Source organism: Lycium ferocissimum, unplaced genomic scaffold, assembly GCF_029784015.1.
Source record: "Lycium ferocissimum isolate CSIRO_LF1 unplaced genomic scaffold, AGI_CSIRO_Lferr_CH_V1 ctg7202, whole genome shotgun sequence".
Classification (NCBI taxonomy): domain Eukaryota; kingdom Viridiplantae; phylum Streptophyta; class Magnoliopsida; order Solanales; family Solanaceae; genus Lycium; species Lycium ferocissimum.
The window spans coordinates 1-17,466 of NW_026726676.1; the positions used below are offsets into that span (position 1 = coordinate 1).

The 17,466-nt window shown below is 40.0% G+C and overlaps 1 long non-coding RNA gene across 1 annotated transcript; it reads right to left on the reverse strand.

Annotated features, from left to right (window-relative positions):
- Positions 1–3,685: 3,685 nt before the first annotated feature.
- On the reverse strand, positions 3,686–5,212 carry LOC132045602 (uncharacterized). Its single transcript, XR_009412480.1, has 3 exons — positions 5,046–5,212; positions 4,542–4,591; positions 3,686–3,842 (listed from the first exon to the last, which is right to left on the reverse strand). It is a non-coding gene; the product is annotated as an uncharacterized LOC132045602 (long non-coding RNA).
- Between the last annotated feature and the right edge of the window lie 12,254 nt (positions 5,213–17,466).

A 17,466-nucleotide genomic window follows, 5' to 3' on the forward strand; every position in this document is an offset into this window, starting at 1 on the left:
AAGAAATCACGAGCCCTTAAACTATCATGTCCGTCCGCACAATCACCTCTCTAATCCGTGCTCGCGAGTCCGCCCGCCACTATTCTCGTCTTCTCCAAGAATCGAACCGCATCTCTCATAGCCCCATCCTCCGCCCCGGGCCGGGGTCGCGAGGCTCGGCACCGGAACCTCGGGAGTCGGCGCGTGGAGCCTCCTCCCGGACCGCACGCCGGCCGCTCTAGGCTCCTCCGAGCAGCGGTGGTGTAGCAGCTCGCCGACCGGAGCACAACCTCGTACGCCTGGCGCGGGCCCTAGTAACTCTCCGGGTCACTACTGGAAAATAGGCTTATGGCAACGCCGAGAAAACCGTTGCCTATAGGACAGAGCACCGTTGCTATATATCTATAGCAACGGTTTATCATGCGTTCCATCGCTCGCGTGCCCATATATCTATGGCAACGGTTTGTGCAACGGTTGGCGAAACCCGTTGCTATATCATTATCTACAAAGAACGCGTTGTTCCTTTTTTCGATGCAACGAGTTTTTTGTGTGTATATGGAACGGTTGCCAACCGTCCCCATAGACCTTTAAGCAACGACTTTTGAGGCTATTGCAACGGTTTTCGTAGAGGTTATTGCACCGGCCTTTTACTTTATTGCAACGGTTTTTGTCTAATGCAACGGTCTTTTGTTTGTTATTTGGAACTGACTATTGCCATGGTTTGTCCGAAATAGTAGCCCCGGGGTTATAAATTGATATATATATATATATATATATATATATATATATATATATATATATATATATATATATATATATATATTTATTTATTTATTTACATATAAATAAATAAAATACATTACAAATTACATAAACCGTAAGAAAACACAATTTTTCATAATCCAAAATATTCAACATTCCTAATCCAACATATATACCCGTAAAAGCAAAATGTTCAACCCAAAATGCATAATTAAGTTTTACATTTCAAGATTTAGGATAAGTTTCAAAATGTTCGATAGCAAAAAGATTCTTAGAACATGTAGAAATCTTCATAAAAGATCTTCTCAAGTAAGATCAATGTCTTCACCGTCTCCGTCCCTTTCTTCATTTTCGACACCTACAAAAGAGAATAAATAATGTCACCGCCCTTCAAATGCACGCGCACATAATACAAAGAATAAATAATGTCACCGCTTCATATTGTAAGTTTTGTCATCACCAAGGGCATGAAGAAAATAGTTTGCATTGATGTTGAAAAAGAGAGGTTTTCAACAAGGTGATATTGAGTTGCATGGGGACAAATTTGAAGGTGATTTACGTCAATTTTTGAATATAAAAAAGAATAAAGATGTTGATGGTTGTGCTAACAAACCTGGGAAGGCTCATGGTGCAAATGGTATAGCGAGACAAGGTTGTGGAAAATATAGACGACAGTGCGAGAACAAGCGTTGGAAAAGCAATTAGCTGCTAATAGCAAAAGGCAAAAACAGATGGCTTTACAAACAACGTAAACTAGAGGAAAAGATGCAGCAAAAATGTTGCCGCATAATTTTGATGTTGTGCAAACTAAAAACAAGTTTGCGTACTAAAGGAGGGTGAGGATGAGGCATCGTAGTACTCAAAGAATCGTTGGTTAATGCACCAGTTCATTGATTTGCACAAAAGGTAGCAGATGGCTCAATATTGCCCGTAGTGGCAAAACCACCGAACGAGAATTTCCGATAAGCAACCGAGTGCGCAGCGCTAGAGGCTCAAAAGAATGCGTAAACTGGTGATAATATTGGTAAGACTAAGCAAAGGTTGAAGCCTCTTTTTCAAGTCCAAAGGTGCGGAAGGCCACTATGAATAAGGCTTGCCGAGGTTCCTTCCACCACTTGTTTTAGTGGTGAGAGGAATTTGTGGAGTGATTAGATTGTAGAAAATGTGAAGAAAGCGAGATTACGGATGTGGTAAATATGGAGACACAATTTGCTATAACACCCGCAGTCAAGTAGTGAATGATGTTGCTAAGATTGGATTGGAGAAGCGAGTTGGTTGTTGCAAACTGCTGATGATGGTAAGTTTGTGGAGGTTGCGAAAGTCCAAGCTGTATGGCCTGGCGGTTGCGATTCGGTTTATGTAGCCGATAAGGGTGGTGAGAAGCAACTTAATGTAAATGCCAAAGCTTACACTCCAATAAAGAGCACGAAGCAATCTATGAAAGATATTCTTTCTGCTATATTTCCTATTAATCAATGCCAAGTAGTGGAGAAGCTTGTTACTTTGAAACAAGATTACTTAGAAGTTCCATCTACTACTTATGGAATCGTGAAGAAAGGAAAACATGGAGTGAGCGTTTGTTTGAAGAAGATTTAGAGGAGGATCAAATTAATAGTGAGGAGAAAGTTAATTATGAAGCAGTGGTGATTCAGAACCATCGAAGATGCCATTAATCTTATGTTTGGCAAGGACATGGATGATGTATTTATTGGTGTTAGGAGAATATGGTTGTAGAACACGGTATCGAAGCTCAATCAACGGTGCTAAGGTGCAAGGTTTGGTTGATGAAAGCAATCCAAACAATGCACGAATTCAAGTTAATTCTCCAAAGTGAAATTCGGTCACAAACAATAGCAAAGTGCATCAAAAATAAATGGTGCAGTGACAATGAAATGGTGAGGGCAAGTGAAGTCAAAGATCGAACAACACGGGGGCAATTCGCACTGCCCTTCTTCTGGGGTGGTCTTTAAATTTTGCCCCTCATATTTGCGGTCTTTAAATTTTGCCCCTCATATTTGTGGTCTTTAAGTTTTGCCCTTAGCTTGGATACCGAGGTTTTGGGTTCGAACCCCGCTCAAGCATAAAATAAAGAAATAATTTCGCAAGTGCGGGGAGGGAGGGTGTATCCGCCCTCCGGCATAACTTCCTTAAGGAAAAACTAAAGTTATGCCGGAGGGGGCATAACTTTTCCTCAAGACATAGTTTAGTTATGCCTTATGGAGCAAAACTTTTTCTTAAGGAACTATGCCTTATGTGGGAGACTTTTAATTAAGGCATAACCAAAAGTATGCCTTAACTAAAAGTGTGCCTTGAAAAGTTTTTTTAAAAAAAAAAAAAAGTCTCAAGGCAAAGTCCGCCCCCTCCTAAGATAACTTCCTTAAGGAAAACTAAAGTTATCTTGGGAGGGGCATAACTTTTCCTCAAGGCATAATTTAGTTTTGCCTTATGGGGCAAAACTTTTCCTTAAGGAATTATGCCTTATGGGGCAGACTTTTAATTAAGGTATAACCAAAAGTATGCCTTAACTAAAAAGTGTGCCTTGAAAAGTTTTTTTTTTTAAAAAAATGTCTCAAGGCAAAAGTCTCCCCCTCCGGCATAACTTCCTTAAGGAAAAACTAAAGTTATGCCGGAGGGGGCATAACTTTTCCTCAAGGCATAATTTAGTTTTGCCTTATTGGGCAAAACTTTTCCTTAAGGAATTATGCCTTATGGGGCGGTACTTTTAATTAAGGTATAACCAAAAGTATGCCTTAACTAAAAGTGTGTCTTGAAAAGTTAAAAAAAAAAAAAAAGTCTCAAGGCAAAGTCTGCCCTCCGCATAATCTTCCTTAAGGAAAACTAAAGTTATGCCGGAGGGGGCATAACTTTCCTCAAGGCATAATTTAGTTTTGTCAAGATCATTTCTAATAAGAACGTAATTCCAACCGATGCACGGGCGGCAACAAATGTAAGAGTAGAAGTGATCCCATCACCAACAAAGCAAATAGACTCGATTAACTGTTGCATTTCTATAACTTCTTTTCACCAATATTGCATATACATCAGCTATAGCAAGTACAAGGCTCCATATGATCTGTAATCCAACAGCTGCTACAAGGTAGCTGAAAGCAGAACAGTGGGGAAATCAGAGGTGGTAACCATAACACAAATAGAGATAATGATGCAAATCTTAGTAGCAACACATGAAAATTCCAGAATCAATTTAGCAGCAATTAATTATTGTTCAAAACCGAGCCAGTTCACATTTTTGGCAGAACAGATCCACTCCAAATATATAATTATCACGATTATCCTTTTCATAGAAGATTCTTCGTACGTTCCATTGGGAAGGATGCGTTTTTCTTCACGCTAGATGGAAGTCTTTCTACTCTTTGTAAATACGAAGAATTCCTGAATGGAAAAATATTAACTAAAAGCTTTTGGCATCTAATAGAGGGTCAAGATTGTTAATCGATTTTAGAGTATTTATAAACAAGCTTTTCATTATAACTGAAAATGCTTTTTTAGTCAAAAGTCGAGTGCATTCTAGTGATCCACAGCCTCTCTCAAATTCACAAAATTAATTCCTCATAATTCAAGCATGCCTAGCCATATAGGGCCTCCATCTATATTTCCTCATCCCATAAATGAGAACTAGCTAAAAGCGAAGGTTCTTGGAAAACGAACTTGCCAACCTAAAACTAAGAAGATGAAAATGGGACTTTAAATAACAACCAAGATAAAATTCAATTACCAACTAAACCAATATAAAATTCAATATCAAACGAATTGTAAGAGCTACAAAATATTATTGAAATTACCTTTCGACGAGCAACGAATTGAGGCGTTTGAGAGTTGACAATGCTTCAAGCTTTCACCATGGACAACGAGTTTAGAACAAGAATAAACAAACACAAATGAGAAGCAAAAGAAAGGAAATTCCAAGAGCAAGAAAACCTAATTTACGTTAGATTCTTGAGAGAAAAAATCGTGTCTCACAAGCTCATTTTATACAACAAAATCAGAACAATCCAACATTAGACACGGCATTAACTTTGAAAACAAAAAAGCTCACACCTTTCCGCTATATATTTAATAAATCGAAGTAATTCCACCCAATTCTTACAACAACAAAATAAGCAACCAGATATTTTAAAAATATTGAGACAAAAAAAAAAAAAAAAAAGGAATATCAAGAAATCAGAGCCCATACTTATTCAAAAAAAAAAAAATCAAAACCCATACCACAAATGATTTTATTTTAGAATTGGAAGAACATGCAAAATAAATCCAAAAAAAAAAGATGGGGGAATAGAGAAGATAACTTGGAATTGAGTAACCCGGCTACGAGATTCAGTAGAGCATTGATAATTAGGGTGCAAAGTGAAGTAGAAATTTGTAGAGAGAGATAGAGTGAGGTGGGTGATGAATTTAGTAGAGAGAGAGAGTTCAGTGTTTAATTTGGTTCAATACGATTTTACGATTTTTGGCTAAAAGGAAAAATAATGTGGTCTCTCTATTAGGCGGGCTACGGTGAAAATAAGGAAAATTTGGGAGGGAATTTAAAACCGTTGCAATAGAAAAAAAAGCGTTGCCATATTACAACTATTGCAACGGTTAAAAGAAAATCGTCCCATTAGGGACATGTATGGTGACGGTTTAGATACAATTGCAACGGTTTAGACGCTAAAGTGTAGCTATAGCATTTCGTCCTTGTGCAACGAGTATAACCGTTGCGAGCCTCGGTTAAACAACGGTTGTAACCGTTGCAGATGAAGGCGTTGCCATAGCCCTAATTTCCGTAGTGGGTCTAAGGCTGGTCTCTCCGGCTCGACTTGCCCTTCGGGCAAAATTTTGTCGCTTTTGGAGGCATCGTCGTAAACATAATAATCCGTTAGGGAGGAATTATCCTGATAATACAGCTCTATCGCACGATCTAGAGTAAGAAGGAAAGATAACATCCTAAATGTCCTGTAGCTTCCTGTTTATGGGTGTGGTGCACAACACACCGATAAACAAGACTCTACTAGACACGGTCTGTAGACACTCTGAGGACGAACCGCGATGATACCACTTTTATCACGACCCAACCCCCGAAAATAGTGCGCGGTGACTAGTGTCCGAGCTGACACTCGTATACACACTTGTTAGCTATAATCGTTCCCACAACTAGCATGATAAGGAACTCATATATAAAAAGGCAAGATGTCATCTCAAAACTGTCGCATGTATATATATATATATATATATATATATATCAAGACAACCTGTCTCCTGTGGAGTCACAACTACCAATAGATAATATCGCACATAAGCCGGCAAGGCTATCATAACATGTGGGAACGCCCCAACTGTATATACGCAAGCCGACAAGGCTGCCACTACGTACAACATCCCAAAACATATATGCATACGCAAGCCGACAAGGCTGCTACAACGAATGGGAACGTCCCAAAACATAAATCATACGGACACAACTGAACAGTAACTATATACAAATCACACATATGTCTACAGACCTCTAAGAGTAACAACAAGATCATATGATGGGACGGGCCCCGCCGTACCCCCGGGTAAACACATATATACAATAAGAGGATGCGTACCAAAAATCTAGGCTCGGGACAATGGAGCACTCCAAGATAGCTGAATAGGAATCCTAAGCTGGCGGATCACCGAAGCGAGTATCTGTACCTGCGGGCATGAAACGCAGCCCCCCAAAGAAAGGGGGGTCAGTACGAGATATGTACTGAGTATATAAAGCATGAAATATAATAAGAAAGATCATAACTGAAATAGGGATTCCAGGAGACAAGTATAATAGTCAAGAAGTCATTGTACCTGTATCTTACGAATGAAATCATGCATATCATTATCATATACCATACCCGGCCCATTATAGGACTCGGTGAATAAAGTCGTGTACACGTATACCGTACCCGACCCATCATGGGACTCGGTGTCATATCATATCATCGTATCATCATATCATAATATCATCATATCATCATATAGCGTACCCGGCCCTCTAGTGAGGGACTCGGTGGATAATGTAGTAAAATGTGCGTGATAACATACCCGGCCCGGGACTCGGTGAAAGATGTAACAACCATATGCACGAGCAGAGTAGTGAGTAACAATATATACAACTAGGTCACCATCTGAGACTCAATCGACAAGTAGATTAACTAACACTCAAGTATCAGACGATAGTCATATTAAGAAAAGTCTCAGGAACCATAGATATGTATCAAATCAATACGAGACAGCTTATGAAAGTTAAGGACATTACTTATTACAGAATCCTTTAGGAATAGGAACCTTTATATATCATTTACTATCCAATCATATAGAAGACTCGAGGGAAGTAGCTCGACCACTTTAAGAATTCTAATATCAAGAAGTGAATAAGAATCATAAATCATGCTCGAAACTTATGAATAGAATTACCCCGAAGCTCATATCATATCTTATTTACGTCTAGGACATGCCAAAAGAAAGAAGGGATAGGCTTTACATACCTTTAGCGCTTATTCGCCACACCACACGTATACGCTGCCCAAGCGCTTATTCGCAACACCACACGTATACGCTGCCTAATAGTATTTCAACCTATATTAAGACGTCAAGAACTACGGTTAAGCTACGGGGAGATTCAAAACGTATTCTAACGTTAGTAACTCCTTCCTAGATAATTAGACGACGTCTCCCTTATACTCAAACCAACTACTTAACAACCAAGCCAACATCAATAACCACACGTTCAAGTACTAATCTGAGGCTATTCAAGACAAAACTCAAGAACACTCCGGACAGCCCGTACAACATTCCAAACAGCCCACATTCACAACATTCAATAACAATCCACATACGACTACTACATATTCAAGTTACTCTTAATGATCCATAGTCGTAACATTTTCATCTAAACAATCCTACAACAGCCCAACCAACACACAACACTACATAAAATCTTAATTATCATCAATCTTCCAAGTTCAACAAGAACAACAACAACACATTCTTTTCATCCAAATTCATGAACTACACCAACAACCATACGTTAATAACATTATCCATTTAGATGCAAAAAAAACTATACTAACACCATATTAACTTCTACAACTGCCCACAAACAATTTAACTTCAACTTTAACCATCAAATATCCTCATCCTCACCATAGAATCCATGACAATAACAATCAAAATTCTAAGCAAAATCAATTCATCAATTTTTTCCTAAAACAGCCCCTACACGGCCTTAACACCAACATATATAATTCCATGAATTTCATCTATAACTACACATTACAACACGCTCAAACCATCTTCAATACATGTAAAAGAAGATTAAACCTTACCTTTAACACTTGACTTCTTAACTTGGCTAGAACTTGTGAATTACAAGAATGAATATTTTGATTACTCCCAAGGATACTTCACGTTACTAGGGACCTTCCAATTAGTTGGAATACTTGAAGAACATCAAATTTTGATCAACATCCAAAGCTTCAATCTCGGCCAGCCATGGCCGAGAGCTTCTCTCTCCCTCTCTAAGTTTTCTTAAGCTGTGAGGATGATAAAATGACTTTCCTTGTCATCAATTTGATACTTATATGGTGCTTAAGAGGTGGACACATGTCCCACTCATGGCTTGAGCCAATCAAATTTGGCCAAGCCATGAGTGGGGTCCACACGGCCACTAATGGCCAATTAATGAAGTAATTAAACTTTTAATCCCACTTAATAATCTAATCATGGTTAATTAATCCCTAATATTCATTAATAATTTCATACCAAATAAAATTTATAAACAACTTGTGCATTAAAACAAAATCGGAGGTTAAAAGTCTCTACCTCGTATCCCAAAATAGTCTTGTCCTTAACTTGTCGCGATTAGCTTAAAATATTCCAATGTACAAAAATACGGGATATAACAAGCTAGGCCTCCAGATGGAGATCCCTGATGCAGCGACGGCAGGTATTACTTCTGTTCGGGGGCAGTCTATTATTGTGATTCTTTGATCTGGGATCCACTTATTCGTATGTATCTGCATTTCATGCCGTTGGTTGGAATTTACCCTGTGATGGCCTAGATATACCTGTTCATGTGTCTACTTCGGTCGGAGATTCTGTGATTGTTAATCGAGTCTACCGATCTTGTTTGGTTACTTATATTGGGTATGTCCTGGCTTTCTACTTACCATGCGATCTAAGGAGAGGATTATGGTTGATCCACAGAAGATTGATGCTGTGAGGGGTTGGGCGAGGTCCACTACTATTACTAAAATTCATAGTTTTGTGGGTTTGGCAAGTTATTATCGTCGCTTTGTGAAGGGTTTTGCTGCCATTGCTTCATCCTTGACTAGATTGACTCAAAAGGATGTTCCTTTCCAGTGGACGGATGATTGTGAGGAGAGCTTCCAAAAGCTCAAGCTTCTTTTGACTACAGCCCCGATCCTAGCCTTGCCTGTGGAAGGTAAGGATTTTGCGGTCTATTGTGATGCTTCCCGTATGGGTTTGGGTGCGGTGTTGATGCAGGAGGGTAGAGTGATAGCTTATGCTTCCCGCCAGTTAAAAGTTCACGAGAATAATTACCCTACCCCATGATTTAGAGTTGTTGGCCGTAGTCTTCTCCTTAAAGCTTTGGCGGCATTACTGGTACACTGTCCATTGTGAAATTTTTACTTATTACCGTAGCCTTCAGCATGTGTTTACCCAGAGAGATCTTAATTCCAAGCAGCGCCAATGGATGGAGCTCCTGAAGGACTATGACATCTCTATTCTATATCACCCTGGTAAAGCCAATGTGGTGGCTGATGCCTTGAGTCGCAAGGCAGTGAGTATGGGGAGTTTAGCTCGATTGATTATTTCTGAGCGTCCGTTGGCCATAGAGGTTCAGACTTTAGCCGACAGTTTCATCCGTCTTGATATCTCAGCCCTGAGCAGGATTTTGGCTTGTATAGAGGCGAGATCATTGTTATTGGATCGGATCAAGGTTCATCAGTTTGAGAATTCTCAGTTGAGTAAGATCCGAGATAAGGTGTCGAGAGGAGAGGCCAAGGAGCCCGTGATTGATTCTGAGGGCATTCTGAGAATTAGAGGATGTGTGTGCATTCCTTGTGTTGGTGATCTGATTCAGTTGATCTTATCTGAGACTGATAGCTCTCGCTATTCCATTCATCCGGGAATGACTGAGATGTATCGTGACTTGAGGCAGCACTATTGGTGGCGCCGTATGAAGAGAGATATAGTTGATTTTGTGGCTAAGTGTGGAAATTGTCAATAGGTAAAGTATGAGCACCAACAACCCGGTGGGGTGCTTCAAAGGATGCCCATTCCCGAGTGGAAGTGGGAGAGGATTAGCATGAATTTTTTCACGGGTCTTCCGAAGACCCTTGGCAAGTTTGATTCTATTTGGGTGATAGTGGATCAATTGACTAAGTCAGCTCATTTTGTTCCGATTCAGTTTTTTTATACCGTGAAGAAGTTAGCCAAGATGTATATTCGGGATATTGTGAGATTACATGGGATCCCTATTTCTGTGGTATCTGATTGGGGTACTATCTTCACTTCCCGATTCTGGATAGCATTTCATGACGAGTTGGGTACCCGATTGGACTTTAGTACAGCTTTTCATCCCCAGATAGATGGCTAGTCCGAGCGGACCATTCGTGTGTGCTCGAGGACATGTTGAGAGCGTGTGTCATTGACTTTGGTGGTCATTGGGATCAACACTTGCCCTTGATAGAGTTTGCATACAACAACAGTTATCATTTGAGTATTGTTATGGCGCCTTTTGAGACCTTATATGGTACGAGGTGTAGATCTCTGATTGGTTGGTTTGATGGGTTCGAGGCTTGACCTGGAAACACGACTCTATTGAAAGAGTCCCTTGATAGAGTGAGAGTTATTCAGGCCAGACTCATGGCAGCTCAGAGTCGATAAAAGATGCATTCGGACCGAAAGGTTTGGGATTTGAAGTTTGCTATTGGTCACCAGGTTCTATTGAAGGTCTCACCCATGAAGGGTGTTATGAGTTTTGGTAAGAGGGGAAACTTGAGCCCTAGATACATTGACCTGTTTGAGATTATGGATTGTATCGGTGATGTAGCTTATGAGTTAGTATTGCCGCCAGGTTTGGCGGGAATTCACCCGGTCTTTCATGTTTCAATCTTTGAAGAAATACCATGCCGACGGTACCTACATTGTACCTACATGGTACCTACATTGTCCGTTGAGAATTTGACTTATGAAGAGGAGCCTATCGCGATCTTAGATAGACAGGTTCGAAAGTTGAGGTCAAAGGAGATTGTTTCTGTGAAGGTACAATGGAAGCACCGTCCTGTTGAGGAGGCTACCTGGGAGACTAAGTCTGATATGTGTAGCCGATATCCCCGATTGTTCACTGATTCAGGTATTTCCCTACTTTCCTTCTTTTCTTTGCTCGAGGACGAGCAACGGTTCAATTGGTATCTGATGTAACTACCCGTTTGGTCGTTATAGTTCTTTCGGCATTTTCGCCCGTTCCCGGACATTGACTAGCTCGGTTTTGACTCGAGGAGACTGCTGTTATGCTTCCCGGGGTGCCTAGACTGAATTCGGGTAACTTTAGTGAAAATATAGGCTTAAAGCGAATAATGATTGACCCAAAGTTGACTTGTGGGCAAACAGACCTTTTTCGAAATTTCATCAATTTCGAGAGGTCCGGATGGTGGTTTAGAACATATATGGATATTTGGTTCGGTTCCCAATGCATTCGGATGCATTTCCGGACTTAGGATGGGAAATTAGAATTAAGGCATCTGACTGAGTCAATTAGGCCTCCGCTGGAAATTTCGAGACCACAAGCGCGTTCGCAAAGAATTTTTGTATGGGTTTAGGTGGCCGAGTTGTGAGTAGATGGCCTCGTGAGTAACCCGAAAATTCGATTGAAGACTTAGAAATGTTTGGGAAATCTGGTGTCTAGTGGCTGCAATGGCGGCACCGCTGTGGCAGTGTGATGACCGCTGGAGTGGTCATGTATGATATGGGCCATACCGCTGTGGCGGTAACTTAGCCGCCGTAGCGGCATTCCAACCGTTGTGGCGGTGACGGGCAGTTATATTTCATTAAATGTGTCTTAAATAAGTCTTAGACCCTCATTATTTCATATCTCGATATTAGGACTTGGAGAAATTGTTCTTCGAGATAAATTGAAGAGATTCTTGGAGGTAAACTTTGCCTAATCCTTTACTCTTCCTTAATCACAATCATTCTAGATTTTTCTCTTCCCTTTAACATTTCCCTAGAGATGGAATTTGGAGGAGGGTTTTGGGACACTTTTCCTTAGGGTCATGTATGATAAATTGATGATGTTAATGCTAAAATTTGATGAATCTAAGCTTATTGATCATATATCTCCCACTTTCAACATTGAATATCGAATTTGGAGACTTAGGGTTTGTACCCAATTTGGGAGTTTTTACTTGAAATCAGATTTAGACCAATTCTTGAGTTAAATCAACAATTAATGGTTGGGTTATGATTCCCCAGTACTTAATTTGGTATTTTACCTGCGAATTTTTCATTTTGCCCTTATGAGCCCGTTTCCCCAATATCTAGGGTTAAAATGGACCTAGTTGATATCATAGCAATCTTAGTATCATTCCTCATGGTTTCTAATATAGAATTCAATTATGCCTAGACTACTATAGTTCTGAGCTTCAGAGGATGGGCAAGGCAATAGAGTGACTTGTTGGTGTTGCGATTCGGCAGCCCAGGTAGGTTATGGTTTACTTTTGATGAGACTTCGTATACTGAATCACATATTTAGATTATGAGGCCGGAGGCAGCATGTGAACCTTCGGGTATGAAGTTGGGATGGATATTGCCTTAGGTTGGGCCCTGATGTGTATTAGGACTAGCCACCCCATTATGTGTGTTTGATTAATTAATTGTGTTTGATTAATTAATTGTGTTGACTTGATGCCATGTGTAGTTGATAGATATCGAGTCCTGTTTGTCGTCCTGATTGGGATAGAATGGACATACCGTTGTTAGTATTTGTGCTCAATATATGTTGGCGTACCCACTGTTGGTACTTGAGTTATTTATATGTGTTGGCGTACCCACCGTTGGTACTTGACTTGATATATTTTGGCATACCCACTATGGTATTGTGTGGTGATACGTTGTTCGCATACCTCGTTATTGTATTTGTTGTTATACCTCGCATTTTGCACGTTTGGATATTCCGAGTTACTGGCGGGAAGTTAAGGACGAGGTGATTTTTTTCGGTTTTGTTAAGAATGCATAAGTTGTATGTTCATCTTTTATTGGTATGGAGCATTAAGGATAAATGTGGAATAAGGAAAAATTAAGGGCTAAGAGTGGAAACAAAATATTTCATGAAGTGGCCAAATGGCCAAAGTGGCCGTGGGCCCCACCCTAACTTGGCCAATATTTTCATGCCATGAGATGGCACATGTGTACACTACACATTTGTGGGAGCCAAGTATATGTACATGTGGGTACAAGTCATGAAGCAAGACTAATATTCATCATTTATTATCCTAGAAAATTCTAGAAAATTGGAGAAAAATTAAGGGGCATGACCGGCCATGTGCCACCTTTATATATATAAGTGTGATGCAAAAAAAATACACAACTCATCATTTTAAACTTGGGAAAATTCAAGAAAGATGGAGAGAAGAGAGAAGGGAGACTCTCGGCCAAGGGCTGGCCGAAAGTGCTGCCCCCTAATTTTGGCCTAGAAGAATTATTTTCTTCATGCTTTCCTACTAATTGGAGGGTCCTCGTTAACGTGGAGTAGTCGTTGAAGTGAGCAAAACATTCATTCTTGCCAAGAATGCTCTAGCCGAGAAGAGAAGTAGAAGGGAAAAGGTAAGTTTCAATCTTCTTTTCATGTGTTGAGGATGATTTGTACATGTTGAAGTATGTAGAAATGGATGAGAGTCATGAAATCTTGCATGGTAATGTTGAGCCGTGTATGGTGTTTTGGCCGTATGTGTGTTGTGTTGAGCAAAGAATGATGGATTAAGGTTACTTGGTATTGTAGTTGTTGTTGTTATAGATTATATGATGTAAAATGAAGGTTTAATGATTTAGATGGAGTTGTAAATTGTGTGGGCTGTTTGGGAAGCTAATGTAATTGTAATATGATTTCTTGTATTGATGAAAGTGACAATGCTAACGTATGGAATTGTTGATATAGTTTATGAGTTTCGAAGAAGAAAATGCGTTATTGATATTCCTAATGTAGTTGAAGGATTTCGGGTGGAATGGCTTATTGTTTGGGTTGTTTTGAATATTGTATGGATTGCTTGGAATGTTCGTAAATCATGTGTGAATGGTTGCGGATTAGTAATCGAATATGTGAGCATTGGTATTGAATTGATCGCATGTAGCTTATTTGAATATAAATGAAATGTTGTCGAATTGTGTAGAAAGGAATTAATAATGTTAGAATGCGTTTTGAATCACTTATGGATATTGTTAGTATGGTTGTTGGTTTGGTTGTTGTTGATTTGGCCGAGTTGAATTCTCGGGGATATTGAAGTTATAGGGGAAATGCTGTCGAAATTTTTGTAGACAAAGTGTTAATTTGGAATTGGATTCTTAAGTGTTGTGGCTAATGGTTGATACCTAATGACATTATTGTAGATCGTGAGAAGCCGAGACGTAAGTTTGGATTAGCGTAGAAGGCGAACGAGGTATGTAAAGCCTGCCTTTCCTTCTTTTGGCATGTCTTAGGTGTGGTTAAGCTATGATACGTTACGAGCCTTGGGGGTAATTCTATTCGTAAAAGTCCGAGCATGTTTACGATGCTTATTTGCTTCTTGATGTTGGCATCCTTATATGGTCAAGCTATAGTTTATATGTCTTTGTATGATTGGTTTTTAAATGTTGCATAAAAAGTTTTGTTTTCAAAAGAGTTTTGTAACTACGAACGTCCGTAACTTTCACAAACGGGCTCGGATCGCTCCGAAACGCTCATAGGAGGTTCCATAATGTATAACATCCCCGACCTTCATAGGCGGGCTCGGATTTGGGTTGACACCTATCCGTGGGCCCGCGAGACTTTCCTTTGTATATTTCTGACGACTTTTGGAAAGAACTTAAAATGACTACCGCCCCGACCCCCGAGTATGATCACTTACTTATCTGTTAAATCTGTAATGAGGAATTGCATGTATATATGATTTTGATACGTAACTATGATGGCTAAAGTTCTATTTGATATGTTCCGAGAAACATTCGGGAGAAACCGGATTTGACTATTGGTTAGCTTTTAAATGAAGGTTCGTTTTGATTATTACATTGAATTGGTAATGATGATTATGTGTGTGTGACTTCTTACTACTCGCTCGTGCGTATGATTATGACCTCTATTCACCGAGTCCGGGCCGGGACATGTTTTCGTGCGCGGCTTTGCTATACTATTATTCACCGAGTCCCTCGATAGAGGGCCGGGACACGCTATGTATATGATGATATGATGATGACATGACTTTATTTACCGAGTCCCTCATTAGAGGGCCGGGACACGCTATCCACCGAGTCCCTCATTAGAGGGCCGGGACACGCTATCCACCGAGTCCCTCATTAGAGGGCCGGGACACGCTATTCACCGAGTCCCTCAGTAGAGGGCCGGGACACGCTATATGTATATATGATGGTGATATGTTCTTATCTACCGAGTCCCTCAGTAGAGGGCCGGGACACGCTATATGTATACAGATGTGCAGAATAATTGTCTGATTGTGTCACTAAGCCCATGACAGGTTGGATATGATATTGTTAGGCCTAATTTGTGTTTAAGGGTAAGCAGATCTGGTATTCTGATTATCGTCCTCACCCCTGTACTTTTATTTCAGTTATGTTTCTATTACAGTATTTCGTGCTTTGCATACTCAATGCATATTCCGTACTGACCCCCCTTTCTTCGGGGGCTGCGTTTCATGCCGCGCAGGTACACCCAGACGAGCTGAAGATATTAGTAGGAGATGTTCCAGCTGGATTGGCGAGCTCCAGTTCCTTCGGAGTGCTGCCGAGTCAAAGTATTATGTTATGACAATTTGTTCTATGTTAGAGACTTTGCAGACAGTGTCGTGGGTATAAGATGTTGGTTATGTAAGCGGCTATGTAAGCCGATGTGATATTACGCATTGTACTATAAGTTCTATATGTTTTTGTATGTTACAGATTTTTTTTTATTCGAGAAAGGTAAAGAGGCATGTTATTCTTCGAAAAATTTTCGTTATGTATTGGCGTCATGATTTGAAAGCCAGCGTGATTATGAGTATTAGGTGAGTCAGTGGGTTCGCTCGACCCTAAATAGGGTCGGGTGCCCATCACGCCCTAACAGATATTAGGGTGTGACATTTGTGATATTAAACCTGATTATTGATGATTGACATATGTATTGCACGCATTTTCTCATATTCATGCATGGCCGATACCGGTGATGATCCGGTGTCATTGATTGAGCGAAATCAATATTTGATAAACTCTTTTACTTGAGTGATTGTGAAAAGACCGATGTCCGAAGACCCATTCCGGAATCGTTGTTTAAATGAAATTGATATTTGATAAACTCTTTTACTTGAGTGATTGTGAGAAGGCCGATGTTCAATTCCGGAATTGTTAATTTGTGAAACTGATCTTTGATAGACTGTTTGAGTGATTGTGAGGAGGCCGATGTATGATATTTATATTCAGGCATCGTTGTTGCATGTCCGATGCCGATGTTATTCCCGAATCGTTGTCAGTACATGGACTCCGTGGGTCCCCCAGGGTGGTGCCGGTGGGACTCCCCCTGTGAGTGATTAGCCAGGGTCCTATCTATCTATTGGCCAAAGATCCGGGATGGGTTGTACTTAGACTTCGCGAGTCACACTGGGTTGTGCTACCGAGACGTCGATATTTTCGTTCGGAGTACAAGTGTACACCTCATTTGCATGGCATGGCATCACATTCATACCACTATTGCACTGCATTGCATTATGACTTGATTGAGATGTTGTGATGATTGGATTGCTTTGATTCTGTTATGATGATGGATCATGATGATTCTATTGTGGTGATTGGATTGGATTGAGTAAATTCGGATTTGACAGATTTGGGTTTAGATTCTTACGTAGGCGATGATGGATATCTAATTGTGATTATATTGACTTATACTTGCTAGATTCCTTGTTTATCTGCTTTATCTTATGAATTGTGTTAACTATACTTAGTCGACCGATGATGTCTACTAGTACTGTTGATTGTACTGACCTGCACTTGTTGCATTCTTTTATGAATGCAGAGTACCAGGTTAGATCTACTTCTCTGACCCGTGGCTGATCGACTATTCAGCTTTCACTTGAGTTTTCCAGGGTGAGCATGGCGTCCGCTGATCTTGAAGACCCTTCTATTACTTATGTCTTGCTTTCTATTCTGAGACATGATTGGAGACTACTTATATATTATTACTCAGACTTTTAGTATTTGGATTTAGATGCTCTTGTATGACCAGACAAGATCTTTGGGGTGGATTTCATTTACTTCGGCATTCCTTGATATTATATTATATTGTGAGACTTATGTTATTCTACTTTCTTCTGCTATTTTCTATTATTTTGAATATTGAGTTAAGGGTTCGCCTTCCGAGGTGAGAAAGGTAGGTGCCCGCACGACTTAGTGAAAATGGGTAGTGACAGATTTTCATACATCATAAATTTTATTTAGAGATTAATGAGT